General features: G+C 47.2%; 1 pseudogene; it reads left to right on the top strand.

Moving 5' to 3' along the window:
* Positions 1-2752: 2752 nt before the first annotated feature.
* LOC123161290 (receptor-like protein 43) lies at positions 2753-5832 on the top strand (annotated as a pseudogene).
* The last annotated feature ends 12363 nt before the right edge of the window (positions 5833-18195 follow it).

Genomic DNA, 18195 nt, shown 5'->3' with positions numbered 1-18195 from the left:
GAACTAGCTCCAATTCATCAATGTAATGTAGGCATGTATTCCGAATATAGTCATACGTGCTTATGGAAAAGAACTTGCATGACATCTTTTGTCCTACCCTCCCGTGGTAGCGGGGTCCTAATGGAAACTAAGGGATATTAAGGCCTCCTTTTAATAGAGTACCGGAACAAAGCATTAACACATAGTGAATACATGAACTCCTCAAACTACGGTCATCACCGGGAGTGGTCCCGATTATTGTCACTTCGGGGTTGCCGGATCGTAACACATAGTAGGTGACTATAGACTTGCAAGATAGGATCAAGAACTCACATATATTCATGAAAACATAATAGGTTCAGATCTGAAATCATGGCACTCGGGCCCTAGTGACAAGCATTAAGCATAGCAAAGTCATAGCAACATCAATCTCAGAACATAGTGGATACTAGGGATCAAAACCTAACAAAACTAACTCGATTACATGATAAATCTCATCCAACCCATCACCGTCCAGCAAGCCTACGATGGAATTACTCACGCACGGCGGTGAGCATCATGAAATTGGTGATGGAGGATGGTTGATGATAACGACGGCGACAGATTCCCCTCTCCGGAGCCCCGAACGGACTCCAGATCAGCCCTCCCGAGAGAGTTTAGGGCTTGGCAGCGGCTCCGTATCGTAAAACGCGATGAATCCTTCTCTCTGATTTTTTTCTCCCCGAACACGAATATATGGAGTTGGAGTTGAGGTCGGTGGAGCAACAGGGGGCCCACGAGGCAGGGGGCGCGCCCAGGGGGGCATGCGCGCCCCTACCCTTGTGGACAGGTGGAGGCCCCCCTGACGTGGATTCTTCTTCCAGTATTTTTAATATTTTCCAAAAATAAGTTCCGTGGAGTTTCAGGTCATTTCGAGAACTTTTGTTTCTGCACATAAATAACACCATGGCAATTCTGCTGAAAACAGCGTCAGTCCGGGTTAGTTCCATTCAAATCATGCAAGTTAGAGTCCAAAATAAGGGCACAAGTGTTTGGAAAAGTAGATACAACGGAGACGTATCAGGAGCTCAGCCTACCCCTTGGTCATGCCACCTGGCCGTGTGGCCCCTGGCTGCTCGTCTCGATCTCCCCCGAGTCTTATAGTGTTTCTTGTGCCAAAAAGAATCGTGTTAAATCGGCAACTTATTTTGACCTTCGTAGATATTTATTTCATGCGAAGCCAAAAACAAAAACAAAATAGGTACTAGCACTGGTCACTGAATTAATAGATCAGTCCATCAAAATAGTATATTTTTTAAAAAAGTATAAGAAATGATAATATAATAACATGAAACAATTAAAATTATAGATACATTTTAGACGTATCAGTCACCATCTGCACCGCGCTGCTGCCACCTATGCCCCCCCCGCCACACACACACACCATCCACCATGCCATCGCCCCTACCTCGGCAGCGTCCACGGCTGTGCCTCAGTCGCCCGTTCCACCGCTCCAGCGGCCGCAACCGCCGTTGCCGACTCTATTGTGGATCCTCCTCGTCGGGTCGAGATGGGCGACCCTAATCCTGAGGTGCGCGTGCAGTGACCACCTCAACTTCGCCAAGATGATGGAGATATCATCGCAGTTCACCAATGTCAACAATCTCGTCGCGAGCCGTGAGGTCCGCAGCGGCAGTGCATTTTCCCTATCGATGGTGTCAGTGTGGTTCCCGTCGATTTCCTCTTGTGGGTGATGGAGGAGGACGAGTCGGACGATCTCGGACAACATCTTAGTGTGCCAAGCATCGGTCTCTTGTTCGGGCCCGCGGCTGATGCAGTGGAGGCGGTGGCGCCCACAACCATCATTTTGGATGACGACAAGATGGTGGATGCTGACGCCAATGCAGAAAATAGCGCAGGTGGTGGATGGCGACGATAATGCAGCGGCGGTGGAGATGGTGGTAGACGTGCCTCGGCTGGGCTCCATTGTCCGATGAAATTCTTTGGTACAATGGTAACAAAAGAAATTGCAGATGCTCTCACAAAATATGGAGGCTATGACGAAGCATACCCCTCATCACCCGCAACAACCCTGGAGCTCATGTCCACAGAGATGCTCTTCCGCGTCGAGAGGTTTTGTCGGCGAACTACTTATGAATTTCCTTTATGTGACTAATATGATGCTTGTGAACTTTCTATGCTCCTTGTTATGTTACTTCTACATATGGAATACATGTGATGTATATATATGGTGATTGTGGTGTTGATGATCACTCGACAATGGTTTGCCAAGTTTTGGTAAGTGGGAACTTGGCAGAAAATGTGCCACATCTCGAACCCCAAATCCCGATTGTGTGGGTGTGAAGTGGAAAAATCCCGTTCTGGGTCGCAGGTTCATGTCCTGCTATACCAAAAAAAAAAAACCACTCTTGTATTCTACTCATCGTTGGACTGCTTAGTTCCACACTCGGCAAAGGTTGTTGGACACATGGCACTGTTGTTAACGGCCGTTTCACCTAATGTGGTAGTTTGCCGAGATCTCGTATTCTGGAACTCGGCAATGGCTATTTAAATGTTTGTCGGGTGCCCAATAATAGGAACTCGGCGAAATTAATGATTGTGGGCGACCGTCCAGCCGAGTACTGTTTGACAAGAACGGAACTCAGCAAGCAAAATGCCGAGTTGGGAACTCGGTGAGTTCAGCGGTTCATGTACTGGTTAGGACTTCCATTGGATTTTTCTAAGCACTATAGTTGAGTTAACCTACATTCCTTTGCAGTACATCTAGTGTGTCATGCTCATGCTGTTGGAGGCCCATTCCCTCGGTGGCCCATTGGCCCACCAGCAGCAGCTCCTGCTGTGCCTGCTCCTTCACTTGGGCCTCGGGATCCAGCTCTCCTACTCCCTCGCCGCCACCAGCAACCAAACTACGTGCCGGCCGGACCAGTCCTCGGTACTGCTCCGGCTGCGGCGTTCCTTCTCCGCCACCACCGACTCCACATGCACCCTCGCGTCGTGGCGTGCCGGCACGGACTGCTGCCACTGGGAGGGCGTCGCCTGTGCCGCCGCCGATGGCCGCGTCACCACCCTCGACCTCGCCGAATGCGGGCTGCAGAGCGCTGGCCTCCACCCGGCGCTTTTTGAGCTCACCTCCCTGAGGTACCTGGACCTCTCCTTCAACAGCTTCAACGAGTCGGAGCTCCCGGCCGTCGGGTTCGAGCGGCTCACCGAGCTCACATACCTCAACCTGTCCTACACCGACTTCCGAGGCAAGATACCACACGGGATACGGCGGCTCAGTAAGCTGGTATCCCTGGACTTCACCAACTGGATTTATCTTGTTGAAGGCGACAACGACTATTTCCTGCCACTCGGCGAAGGAAGGTGGCCCATCGTAGAGCCAGACATTGGATCATTCGTCGCTAACCTTAGCAACCTCAAGGAGCTTTATCTAGGCAACGTCGACTTGTCCGGCAACGGGGCAGCATGGTGCAGTGCCTTTGCTAATTCCACTCCACAGCTTCAGGTTCTCAGCCTACCAAATACCCACATCGATGCTCCCATTTGTGAATCCTTGTCCACCATTCGATCACTGACCAAGATCAACCTAAACTATAACAAAGTGTATGACCAAATTCCAGAGTCCTTTGCTGACTTACCTTCCCCCAGTGTTCTTAAGCTTGCCTATAATCGCCTCCAAGGACGGTTCCCAATGAGGATCTTCCAGAACAGAAACTTAACGGCTGTTGATGTTAGTTATAATTCCAAGGTATCTGGTCTGCTTCCCAATTTCTCATCACATAGTATTATGATGAAGGAACTGCTTTTTAGCAACACTAACTTCTCTGGTCCCATTCCGAGGTCAATAAGTAATCTCAAATCCTTGAAGAAAGTAGGTATTGCAGCAACTGACTTTCACCAAGAGCAGCTTCCCACTTCAATTGGTGAGCTCAGATCATTAACATCACTACAGGTTTCTGGAGCTGGTATAGTAGGAGAAATACCACTTGGGTTGCAAATTTGACTTATTTGGAAACTTTACAGTTCTCCAACTGTGGGTTATCTGCTCAAGTACCTTCCTTCATAGGTAACCTCAAGAACCTAATTACATTGAAATTGTATACATGCAATTTTTCTGGTCAAGTTCCTCCACATCTATGTAATCTTACTCAATTAGGCACCATAAATTTACATTCCAACAGTTTCCGTGGTACCATCCAACTCAGCTCGTTCTTCAAAATGCCCAACCTATTTAGCTTGAATCTTTCAAACAACAAGCTTTCCGTAGTAGATGGGGAGTACAATTCTTCATTGGCATCCATCCAAAACTTTGATACTCTATGTCTTGCATCTTGTAGCATATCCGAGCTCCCTAATACCTTGAAGCACATGTATAACGTTGAAGTTCTTGACCTCTCAAACAATCACATCCATGGCCCTCTACCTCAGTGGGCATGGGATAATTGGACCAAGTCTCTCATCTTGATGAACATATCATACAACCAATTAAGTAGTGGTATTGGATATGGCCCTGTCATTTCTGCTAATATGTTTGTTATCGATATCAGTTATAACCTATTTGAAGGGCCTATACCTATGCCAGGACCGCAGAACCAACTATTTGATTGCTCAAACAACCATTTCTCATCCATGCCATTCAATTTTGGTTCTCACTTAAGTAGTATTTCCCTACTCATGGCTCCTGGAAACAAGTTGTCTGGAGAAATTCCACAATCAATCTGTGAAGCAACAAGCCTTATGCTCCTTGATCTCTCCAATAATGATTTGATTGGCTCCATCCCTTCTTGTTTAATGGAGGATATGAGTCGCCTCAATGTATTAAATTTGGAAGGAAATAAACTTCATGGAAAATTACCAAATAGCCTGAAGCAAGATTGTGCATTTGAGGCATTAGACTTCAGTGATAATCAGATTGAAGGACAACTACCTAGATCTCTAGCTGCTTGCAAAGACTTGGAGGTTTTTGATATCGGGAAGAATCTTATTAATGATACATTTCCATGTTGGATGAGTATGCTTCCTAAACTTCAAGTCCTTGTTCTAAAGTCCAACAGGTTCATTGGAGATGTGGGGCCATCTATTTCAGAAGATCAAAATAGTTGTGAGTTTGAAAAACTTCGAATTATTGACTTGGCTTCAAACAGTTTCTCTGGATTATTGCGAAATGAATGGTTTATGTCAATGGGATCCATGATGACTAAAGATGTCAATGAGACGTTGGTCATGGAAAATCAATATGATCTACTTGGCCAAACATACCAGTTCACCACTGCCATCACATACAAAGGATATGATATTAGTTTTTCTAAAATATTGAGGACCATTGTCATCATTGATGTTTCTAATAATGCATTTTATGGCCCTATTCCTGAGTCAATTGGGGACCTTGTTCTACTCGGTGGGCTAAATATGTCACATAATGCCCTCATTGGACTGATACCATCTCAGCTTGGCATGCTACATCAACTTGAGTCACTAGACATGTCTTCAAATGAACTTTCTGGAGAGATCCCATGGGAGTTGGCATCATTGGACTTTCTTTCAATGTTGAATCTATCCTACAACCAGCTGCGGGGAAGAATACCTGAGTCTTCCCACTTCTTGACATTCTCTGGTCTCTCATTTTTAGGAAACATTGGCCTATATGGGTTTCAAGTGTCGAAAGCATGTAACAACATGACACCAGATACGATACATCAGTCTAAGAAGGTATCAATAGACATTGTACTATTCCTTTTTGCAGGATTGGGATTTGGTGTCGGATTCGCAGTTGCAATTATCTTGACATGGGTGAGGGTATCCCAGATTACCGGGGTCCCACACAGCCGACCTGTCTCTCATGGTCCATATTAATGGGCCACTCCAATTCATCAAAGGAAGGCCGGACTACAAGCGACCCCGTGCTCCAGCAGGAAACCTCCGAAGACTTGGCGTCTCCTCCAAGAAAGTTAAGGGTATCCAGCATGTTTACCTCCTTATGGCAACCGGCCATATGTTACCTTAGGTACCCCTGGTTTCTATATAAACCAGAGGGTTTAGTTCGTAGAGGCAGAACCATAACCATCACCCCCATCTAGGGTTTAGCTCATCCGATCTCGAGGTAGATCAACTCTGTAATTGCCAAACCATCACATCAATACAATCAAGAAGGACGTAGGGTTTTACCTCTTTTAGAGGGCCCGAACCTGGGTAAAACACCGTCTCTATGTTCCCTGTTACCCATTGACTCCAAGATCCACAGTCAGGGACCCCCTACCCGAGATCTGCCGGTTTTAGTACCGACATTTGTGCTTTCATTGAGAGTTCCACTGTAGAATCATCAAGGATCGATGGCTGGCTTAGTCATCAGTGATGGCATCCACAGCGGGGATGTTTTCATTCCCGGTCAACTCTTTGCGTTTGGTAGCATCGTGCTGCACGCCAATCAGGCCGGGCGTCTTGGTAAGGTCGGCAACTTCACCCCCATTTAGGAGATCAGGTTTGGAAACCTAGAGTTCATTGCCGACTCCCGGGGAGATCTTATTCTTACAGGGCTTCCAGCTTCACCTGAAGGGCCTACATATCCTTAGGCTTTGACTTCGGGTCCGGCTTACCCCACCTTCGGGTCAGCGGCCACTCCGGATCTGGCCTTGAGCTCGGATCAGATCTCTGCACTCGACAGCCCAGGGTCAGCCTTGGCCGCGCATGACTACAGGGCGATTTCAAACGCTCCCAACGCAACAATACTGCGGGTTGACCCTGAGAACTGTCAGAACATGGATCCGACGGATCTCTCGCTGTTAAACGGGATACTAGATCGGATCCAATCCATGGAAATTACCAACGGCCAGTCCTCGGTCTATGCCCAGATTGGGCTTAAAGCTGACGACAAGGAAATTTACATCCCACCTAGCACCCACTTAGTCGGCACTATCGAAGATTTGACCGAGAGCTCGTCCCTGCTCCCTCTAGAGCCTAGGGCGGATCGGGTATAGATTTCCGATCATCAAGCTCCGCCCTCTAGCTCGACACCCGACCTTGTGCTTGATGTGTTCGACACATTGTCTGGCTGGATATTTTGTGATTTTATTAGGGAAGACGATGGATTGATGCTTCGTCGGACGAGGAGTATGGACCGACGGAGTTTGATCAAATGATTCAAGATGAGTTCTTCGATTCCTTGGATTCAGACGAAGAACTGCACATGATCATGCTCATGAGCATGCAAGAGGAATGGAATGGCAAGTGGAGCATATTCTCAACTTCAAGGGCTGTATCAAAGGGAGAAGAATGGACCCACAATGGAAACAAAAGAGCACATGTGGACCGATAAATTTTATCTTATTTATGCTCGGTACCAATATTTGTTATTTACGTGCGACATTGCCTTGTATGATCGACATGCATGGATTTGAGAGTCCTGATTTGAGATATATAGATGCCAGGAGCGAAATATGAGGGCCAGTCTGGATGCGTCCCCGGGCGTGCCCGGGCGCGTCCGCAGGCATAAGAGCATCTCTAGCATACCCCTTATATCGCCCGACCCGGGAAATAATGTCAGTTTACGGTTTGGCGCTGAAAAAGTGACCCGAACAGAAACCGTAAACGTGTCCGACCCATAAACATTTTTGAGGGGTGCGGTAAATTGCCCCCTCCGACCTACGAATACCCAGGTTTCCCCCCGCCCCGTCGGTGCCCTGTATCCCGCGAAAGCAGTTGGCGGGAGGGACATTATGGCACGCACGTTCCCCACATCCCCCTCCCGCAGCCGCCCACCAGCGTCGCCGCCCGCCCGCCGCCCGCGTTTCCGACCACTTCTGCCAACGGAATTGCGCCGCCGGGCCGCACTACACCCTGGTCCCCTCGCCGGTGCCCCTGATCCGCCGAGATGAGCCGTCCCGGATCGACCACCGCCGAGTCGTCGTCCGCCCCGGATTCGCCGAGCTGTCCCCGGGTCGCCGCCGCCCCGGCTCGACCGCAGCCGGTGAGCCCCTTTTCAGCCCCTTGTAGCTCGACCGCAGGTGTTGAAATTTCGTTGATGCAAGCTCGGATGCGGTTTTTGTAGATGGATTTGAGCCCTTGCGAGCAATTTTTGCTCGAGGACTCGTCCGACGACTCGGTCGCGGAGTCGATGCTCGAGCGCCATCAGCAACAGATGGTGGTGGCGGTCCTAGCCGTGAAGGAGGTCGAGGATCGAAACTGCAAGAGACGGCGAGGATCGGCCGTTGGCCGTCTTTGCATCCCTCGCAACCGCCATCACGGGAACATGATGTTGATGCAAGTATTTCGCGGACAATCCTACTTATCCACCGCACCTCTTCCGGAGAATGTATCGAATGCGCCGATCCCTCTTTGTTAAAATTGTGCAAGCTTGCGAGGCCAATTGTCGGTTTTTTACTCACAAGAGAAACACCATGGGTTGTTGAGTTTTAGCGCATATCAAAAAATCTCGGCAACTATGCGGGTGATTGTATATGGCATACCGGCTCACTATGGTGACGAGTATCTTCGCATTAGCAAAGATATCACAATTGTGTCAGTGCGTAGGTTCGCCAAAGTGATCATCCGCGTCTTTGGTCCTGTCTATCTTCGTGCACCCAACGAGGAAGACACTAAAAAGGTTGATGGCAGAAAATGAGACGCGAGGTTGGCCCGGCATGCTAGGAAGCGCTGATTGCATGCATTGGACTTGGAAAAACTGCCTGAAGGCATGGCATGGGCAGTATTGTGGCAAGTCTCATGATGAAACAATTGTGCTAGAGGCAGTAGCATCCGAGGATTTATGGATTTGACATTGTTTATTTGGGTATGCTGGGTACTCTCAATGATATCAATGTGTTGCAATGGCCTGGTTTGTTTGCTAGACTTGCTAGTGGTGATGCTCCTGCTTGCAACTTCATGGTGAATGGGCATGAGTACACAAAGGGGTACTATCTTGCAGATGGTATTTACCCTTCTTGGTGTACATTTGTCAAGAGCATCAAAAAGCCCAAAACTAGCAAGCATATTGAATTTTCAAAGATACAAGAGTCTGCCCGAAAAGATATTGAAAGAGCCTTTGGAGTTTTGCAATCTAGATTTGCCATTGTTCGTGGCCCTGCTCATTTTTGAGACAAAGCCAACCCTGAACAACATCATGACATGTGGTGTGATTTTTCACAACATGATCATCAAAGATGAGAGGGACATGAACTTGGAGTTCTTCTACAACAATGTCGATAGCTGTGTGAAGCCAGCTAGAGACCCTAACCGCATAAAAGCATTCCTTTAGACATACCGGCAGACTGAAGACGCAAACACCCACCATCAGCTTCAGGAGGACCTCATTGAGCACCATTGACAAAGGCATGGCCAACGGCATTGAGCACCATTGGCAAAGGCACCGGCCAATTTTACATTCATTTTATTTAATTCATGTGTGATCGGTATCATTGTTGTATTCGGGACAATTATTGTATTGAATTATTAGTTTAGAGACAGGAGTAGGTCCTAGTACTTTTCATGTGCTAAGAAGTTATTTACCTAGAATGATAACAATTAGTAGTGGTTAACTTATGATGATCATTATGGTGAGACATTGTTATATCACTACGATGATGATGAGTTCTATATCATTGCTAATGTATAAAAAATTGTATAAGGGTGTATAAATACAACATAAATATGCAGAAATAAAATACGCAGGTATAATAGTGGAGCAGGGTAGTACCCGGCGCTACAGCTAGTCCTACCCCGCACTACTGCTAAAAGACGGGTTACTACTATCAGTTAGCTACAGCGCGCTAACAGTAGAGTCTTTCCTAGTAGCGCCATATATACTTAATGTCAAATATAGAATGAAAACTACATAAATTATAGAAAATGCGTGGAGACTGAGACATGGCACGACCGATGCTCCTGGTAGGCACCCCGCTTTAATGTTGATTCCAGTGAGATGCCTCATCCACTCTTGGCCGGCATGAATGCGACTCGGGCCAAAATGAATGAACGACAACCGATTCGCGCAGGAGAGGGCGCAGGCCCGTGAGAAGTTTTCGGGTTGCTCTTGGGTGTCCGATGCTTATGTGGTAGTGGTGTAGATGCCCGAAAGCCCCCTTGATTTGCGTTCGGTTTATGGAAAAACGGACAACTAGACCGCTCGGTCCACGATTGCGGACGGTTTAAGGGTTCACGTTGAAGATGACCTAAGCATCGATCTATTAGTTGTACTCATGAACCTTTGTCCAAAACATACATACGAGAAGGACTTGCAAAGAAAAAAACATAAAATGGACAATATGGACAATGAACATCGCTTTTTAAGGCCGTCTACAACGCTGGCCACCTGACCAGGCGCTTATGGAGAGAATTTCAATTAGAAAGAGGCAAATACATCAGTGGTACAACAAGTTGCATAGGATGATCACTTTGGTGCCTTATGTTGAAAAATACATAAAAGTAGTGCCCAAACATGTCTTTTGATGCATATACGGTGTAGATTTCATCCGTAGCCGTATGCAATGCCAGCGTGGCGACTAGAGCGTTGTAATTTTATTTTCATAAAACATTTTGAAAAAGCACGTACGTGTGTGTGAGGGCGTTGGGATCGAACCCACGACCTCATACAATGAAGTCTACGGAGCTAGCGACTGTAGCCGAGTAATTTTATTTTAGGTTTTGTCTATGGCACATCTAGATGTGCTCTAGTTATTGCACATCTAAGTGACTCAATTAAGATAGAAAGAATTCTCGTCGTTGGAACTTGCGTGCAAAACACGCAGCGCTAGGGTTTCTCTCCTCTCTGGCGACTCGCCGCCATTGAGTCTCTTCACTGCCTTGGCCGCTAGCGACCAAGTCTGACCTGGGGATCCCCACGCTACGTGGTATCCCTCCCCCGATATACCCCAGAGTTTCCGACGAGGGCTCGTGTGAAGGTCTCATGGCGGAGGCTACTGATGCTCAGTCAGCAACAAGTGGAGGATCGAGGAGGGATGAAGATAGATGTGATTTGGGTGAGTTCTTCGACCAATTGGACCTGAACGATGCTGTTTTCGATGATGTTGAGATAGATGAGGATGATCCGTCCCTGAAGGAGAGCGTTATGTGGCTAGCCCTCGCTAGGGTTCACACTGAGATTTTTTTTAGCCAAACCGCCTTCTACCGGGAATGCGAGTTGCGTGGAACACGTCAAAAGAGGTCCGCTTCCGTCCTGTAGGCGCCAATCTCTTCGTAGTTCAGGCATCTTGTCTCGGCGATTGGGAACGAATTATGGAGCAAGGGCCATGGTTATTCAGAAATTGGGCTGTTTTGCTAAGCCCTTATGATGGGTTCAGCATGACGGAATCTGTGAGTATTGTGCACATGCCTATATGGCTTCAAGTTCATAAATTACCTGACGGGTATTGCAAGGAAGATCTAGTGGAAAAGTTATTACGAAACGCCGGAAAAATCCTGGAGATGCGCTTGAGCGGGAACACGAGAGGCGATTATGTCAGAGTTCGGGTGCTTCATGATGTGAGACAGCCGCTGACTAAGTTTGTCAGTATTGTCAGAGGAAAAGAACGACAGGTTTTCTTGGTTCGGTATGAAAAACTGGCTAAATTCTGCAAGGTTTGTGGATTAGTGGGTCATGATTACAAGGAGTGTGGAACTGGTGTTCATGATGCGAAAAATATGAAGTTTGGTGACTGGCTGTACGCCGATCCTCCAAACAAGGCACGTTTTGAACCTGAACAAAGCTCCTGGAACATATATGGAGGGGCTGCAACGCATCAGTGCAGGCCTGCCAATGTGAAGCAGGGTGCAGGGACGGCCGTGGAAAGACGTGCGACCAAGGAAGTGGTCGACCCGGTGACTACTGACACGGCTAGCAGACCAGAAAAGTTTGTCATTGCGTCCATGGATGTAGACAGGAATGCTAGGAAAAGATTGGTTCTGGAGCCTATGGCAAATGATGGCAACCTAGGCACGACCTTTAATCCAGGGTTGCTAGCAATCACAGATGGTAAAGGAGAGGACTTGCATGTTGAGTCCCCTACTAATAGTTCAAGCAGTAAACACGCGAAAACTGGAAACAGTGGAGATGATGTTCCGGCTAATTTGGCGGGCTCCCTCGAGGGGCGCCGCCAGGAACAATGAATATCTTATCATGGAACTGGGGGGGGGGGGGGGGGGGGGGGGCTGGGAACCGCCGGACAATTCAGGAGCTGTTGGCCCTCGCAAAAGCCAATTTCCCCAAGGTTGTTTTTCTCTGTGAGACAAGGCAATCGTCAGCGAAGATGGAAAAGTTGAAGTGGAGGTTGTGTATGAAGGGTTTTGCAGGTGTGTGCAGCAATGGTCGGAGTGGAGGTTTGGCTCTATTCTGGGATGAATCTCTACAAGTCACCGTGTTGGATTCATGTGCGAGCTTTATTGATGTTCGAGTGGTGGATAATAGCAATGACCAGACTTGTCGTGCGACATTTGTTTATGGCGAATCACGGGTGGAGAATCGTCATCTGATGTGGGACCATTTGACAAACCTGCGTGCCATATCGCAGGAACCATGGATCGTTTGTGGTGATTATAATGAAGCATTATGGCAGCATGAACATTTTTCTTTGACGCTGCGTTCTGAGAATCAAATGAATGCTTTTCGGGATTGCCTTTTGACGTGTGAGTTGGAGGACTTGGGCTTTTCAGGAGTGCCCTTCACGTATGATAATGGGCAGCAAGGCGATCGGAATGTGAAAGTCCGCTTGGACAGGGCGTGTGCGGACGAGGCCTGGCGGGACATGTTTCCGACTGCTAGGGTGGTCCACTTGGCATCCTCTTGTTCTGACCACTGCCGGGTCTTGATTGAGACAGCTGTGTGTGATAGAGATACAAGGCGTGCACCACCCCGCTATGAGATTATGTGGGAGAGGCACCATGCGCTCCCGGTAGTGATTGCCCAGTCATGGGCCAGGAAACGTCCTGCTGGAAATCTTGGATCAGTGAATGAATCTCTTAAGCAAATGATGAATGATCTAAGGGTGTGGAGTAAGCAAAACTTTGGGCACGTAATGAGAGATATTGAGAAGCTACGTAGAGAGCTCTCAAATTTGCAGCTTACTAATGCTGACCGTGCTACTATTCGGTTAAAAATGAATGAGCTTGATGAACTCCTCTATCGCGAGGAGATGCTTTGGTTGCAGCGCTCCCGTATCACATGGTTGAAAGAAGGGGAAAGAAACACTAGATACCTGCACAGGCGAGCGGTTTGGAGGGCTCGTAGAAACCATATCCAGCGACTCCGCAAGCAGGACGTACGGATCTTGGTGCTCAGTTCCTTCAGATATGGAACGCATGGCGGTGTCTTATTTTAAAGAGGTTTACTCTAAAGATCCGACTTTAACTCCCGATGTTGTTCTTGCTTGCATAGCCCCAAAGGTTACACAGGATATGAATGACATTTTGTGTGCTCAGTTTTCTGAGAAAGAAGTGTCGGACGCCCTTTTTCAAATTGGACCTCTTAAGGCCCCGGGACCGGACGGATTCCCGACACGTTTTTATCAGCGTAATTGGGAAGTTTTGAAAACGGAGATTATTGCTGCAGTTTTGGAGTTCTTTCGTACAGGGATTATGCCTGATGGCGTTAATGATACAACAATTGTCCTAATTCCTAAGGTGCCTCACGCAAAGGACTTAAAGGATTTTAGGCCAATCAGTCTGTGTAACGTGGTGTATAAAATTGTCTCCAAATGTCTGGTTAACCGTCTTCAGCCCTTACTCACGGATCTCATCTCAGAGAACCCGAGCGCTTTTATTCCTGGATGACTTATCTCTGATAACTCTATTATTGCTTTTGAGTGCATTCATTATATTCAGTCCTTGAGGAATAACCATGCATGTTGTGCTTACAAGTTAGACCTCTCCAAGGCATACGATCGTGTGGACTGGGTTTTTTTGGAGAAGGCCCTCGCTAAATGGGGCTTCTCGGCTCAATAGATTTCGTGGATTATGGCATGTGTGACTTCTGTGAAATACTCTGTGAAATTTAATGGAAGATTATTGGATTGCTTCAGTCCTCCAAGGGGCCTCCGTCAAGGTGATCCACTTTCACCTTTTTTATTCCTCTTTATTGCTGACGCACTGTCCGCTCTCATCAGTAAGGCTTGTATGGATGTTGGTTTGGAAGGTGTTCAGATACGTAGAGGTGCACCTGTTATATCTCATCTCTTGTTTGCGGATGATACGATGCTTCTCTTTCAGGCTACGGGCCAACAGGCAAATATTGTTAAAGGTTTGTTGAACACTTATGCATCAGCGACGGGTCAACTCATTAACCCTGCAAAATGTTCCATCCTTTTTTTCTGATAATTGCTTGCAAGCTGTTTCAAATGAAGTAAAGAGTGTCTTGGAGATTTCACAAGAGGTCTTTGATCCAAAATATTTGGGTCTTCCGGTGCCAGAAGGAAGGATGCATAAAGGAAGGTTTGAAACACTACAAGCTAACATGAGTAAGAAGCTTGTGGATTGGAGTGAGAGATACATGTCTGTGGGTGAGAAAGAAATTTTGATCAAGTCGGTGGCTCAAGCTATGCCCAATTATGTGATGAGTGTCTTTCGTCTGCCAACCTCAGTTTGTGATGATTTAACTCGTCTCATGAGACAATATTGGTGGGGCGTTGAGAATGGGAAGAAGAAAATGGCTTGGCTTAGCTGGGATAAATTGCGACTGCCCAAATGTAAGTGTGGCATGGGTTTTCGAGATATGAGGGCTTTCAATCAAGCACTACTGGCCAAGCAGGCATGGCGGTTGATTGATACCCCGGACAGCTTATGTGCACGTCTCTTGCGAGCTAAGTACTACCCACGAGGTAATTTATTGGACACGGTCTTTTCGGGTAACTCTTCGGCGGTGTGGAAAGGAATTTTGCATGGTTTGGACCTTGTTAAACAAGGTCTTATATGGCGAGTAGGGGACAGCTCCTTGATTAGAACATGGCGAGATCCGTGGATTCCCCGTAGGCCTGATTTTAGGCCAATAGCACCGAAGAGAAATTGTCGTTTCAACTGGGTAGCGGATTTTTTGGATGATCATGGCGCTTGGATTATGCAAAGATTAAGTGATCATTTTTGGCCAATGGATATACAAGAAATTGTGAAGATCCGCACGTCCCCCCGGAACCGGATGGATTTCTTTGCTTGGTTTCCAGAGAAGAGCGGCCGCTTCACAGTTAGAAGTGCGTATAGATTGGCCACGTCAGATCATGATGAGGCCTTTGCTGTTGGTGCATCAAGTAGTATACCGGACGGCGAGCGGCCAATTTGGAGATATATTTGGAATGCGTCTGTTCCTCAGAAAATGAAAATCATGGCTTGGAAAGCGGCGTCCGGTGCATTGGCAACAAACCAAAATAAAGTGTACAGACATTTGTCTACAAGAAGTACTTGTCCTCTATGTGGCGTTGAGGAGGAGCAGTTTCCACGCTCTCATTGCATGCAATCATGCTGTTATTTTATGGGATTTGATGAGGGAACGTTGGCTTCTTCCAGAAAAGAATGTGTTGATTGACTCGGGTAAAGAATGGCTTCTGAACGTGTTGGCAGTATGCTCAAAGGATGTGCGAGACAGAGTTATTATGTTAATATGGCGTATTTGGCAGCTACATTCAGATCAGGTGCATAGCAAGGAGGTTCCACCCCCTGAAATTTCATGTGATTATCTTGAGAGCTATATGAACTCGATTGACCAGGCCAAGCGATACACCACAGAGGAAATTTTAAAGGGCAAGATGCCGATCGAGGTTTCTAAGCCTAGGACAGTCAAGCTTCCCAAGCCGACCCTGCCATGGCCGCTACCCCCGGCTGGTTTTGTAGCCCTCTCAGTGGATGGATCTTTTCTCTCTGATGATGGAACGGCTGCAACGGGAATGATTCTCAGAAAGCAGGATGGGAGCGTGATCTTTGCTGCATACAGATTTTTGTTTAATTGTAATGATGCTCTTGAGGCGGAGATCCACGGTCTCATGTAGGGCATGGCTCTTGCTTTGCAACATTCAAACTTGCCAATTATTGTGCAGTCTGATTCTTCCGAGGCCTTAGCATGCTTACAGGGTGATGGCCTAGCTCGCTCAGCATATGGTCATCTGGTTGCGGAAATCCAAGCATTGATGGGAAGCCGGGAGTTTATTCCTCAGAAGCTTAGTAGGGAACAAAATAGGGTAGCAGATCGATTGGCGACATATAGTCGTACTGAGTGTAGCACTGCTGTATGGCTAAACAGAGAACCCCCATGTATAGAGGAACTCTTGCCTCTTGACTGTAACCTTTTCATTTTGGAATAAAACTCTTTCCCTCCCGCAAAAAAAATTAAGATAGAAAGAAAAGGAAAAAAAAGATAATGCTTGCATGAATCTAAGCGTAAAATCAATGACATAGGTTTAGATATACAATTCTTAGAGCACATCTAGATGTACTTTAGCAAAACTGTTTTATTTTAGCATCTATACAGGATAATTAGTCTTTTATAAACATGCTTCATATTTATAAATATTTGTGTGCTATAAATAATTGCATAGAAATAAAATAATATTTTTGAAATATAAAAATATTTATATTAATTAAATAAAATATTAATATTATTTGGAAAGCACAAAAACTTTATAAAACATGTGAACACTTTGAAAACAACATAAACCTTTTCTTAGCGTAAGCCGGCTGATTTCAGGGGAAATCAGTCGGCTCGGCAGCCGTCCAATCTAGGCCCCACATCCGTTGGATTTATGCTCGCATCTTTCTCACGCAGACGCTGCCGCAGCTTCGTCCTGCTCCCACATAACAACAGAAAAATTCCCCCACGCTCTCTTCTCCTCTTCCACGCACACGGGGAGTGCTGGGTAGGGCCACGAGCTCCGGCGAGATGCACTTGCTCCCACATAACAACATAAAAAAACCCCCACGCTCTCTTCTCTTCCACGCACACGGGGAGTGTTGGGTAGGGCGACGAACTCCGGCGAGACGCACTGAACGCATCACTGCTGGATTGTGGCACTGCATCTGCAACTGGCGACCTGCTGCAATGCAGATCCACTGTCGGACATGGCAGCGGCGTCCTCCATAGCCTTCGCAGCACCACCGGTGGGCGTGGCAGCAGCGTCCCCGTGCTTCTCTTGCCGGAACACAGCTCCACCGCCGGATGTGGCAGCAGCGCCACGTGCTTCTCCTGCTGCAACGCAGCTCCATCACCGGCGTGGCAGCAACGGTGTGATGGCGTGGCGGCAGCTTCTTCGTGCTTCGCCTGCCGCAATGCAGCTCCACCGCCGGTGAGGCAGCAGCATCCTCGTGCTTCGCCCTGCTGCAACACAGCTCCGTCGCTGGCGCGGCAATAGCTTCCTCGTGCTTAGCCCTGCTGCAACGCAGCTCCGCCGCCGGCGCGGCTGCGCCGTCCTCGTGCTTCGCCCTGCTGCAACGCAGCTCTGCCGCCGGCATGGCAGCAACTTCCTTGTGCTTAGCCCTGCTGCAACGTAGCTCCGCCGCCGGCGCGGCTGCGGCGTCCTCGTGCTTTGCCCTGCTGCAACGCAGCTCTGCCGCCGACGTGGCAGCAGGCAACGTGAGGTTCGCCGGAAGCCGCTTGCAGCGAGAGATGAGAGAAGATGGTGGGCAGGGAAAAGATGGTGGGCGGGGCAGCAGCGAGATGTGAGATGGAGAGAGGCGAGGGAAGACGAAGACTCAGAAGAAATCTGGATGGGCATGGCGAGGGGATAAGGTTGGGAGAGACGAGCGGTTGGTGGCCATGACAGGACACGCGTCGCGTGCTGGAGGCGATTTATCAGGCGAGAGAAATCAGTCGGTCAAAACCAAGAGTTTTCCTTTCTTAAAGCATAAACATATGCATGCACTACATGACTATTTTATTAAAATGTTGAAAATTATATATATTACGTTAATATTATTTATTAAATATGTGAACACTTCTTTAAGTTAAGGGAAAAAATAAAATTCAGAAATACTTTTATTTATATGAGTGTTATTTAAAATAATATGTGAATAATTTTAAAAGTAGGCTATTTTATTTGTTTGTAAATTATTGATAATGCATGAATATTCTAAATTTTCTTGTTTATTTTGATCATAATTGACATATTTAAAAAATAATCCAAAAGGGAAAAAAGTAACATATCAAAAACAGGCCGCACTGACTACAACACTTGTAGGCCCCTTACCGTGCCCGTTCCAAAATAATATAGCTTTGTTATTTTTCCAACACATATAAGGTCATCTGTTGTAGCCGCT

This window comes from Triticum aestivum, chromosome 1D (assembly GCF_018294505.1).
Source record: "Triticum aestivum cultivar Chinese Spring chromosome 1D, IWGSC CS RefSeq v2.1, whole genome shotgun sequence".
Classification (NCBI taxonomy): Eukaryota; Viridiplantae; Streptophyta; class Magnoliopsida; order Poales; family Poaceae; genus Triticum; species Triticum aestivum.
The sequence above is the reverse complement of the archived record's forward strand: the minus strand, read 5'-3'. Positions and strand labels throughout refer to the sequence as shown.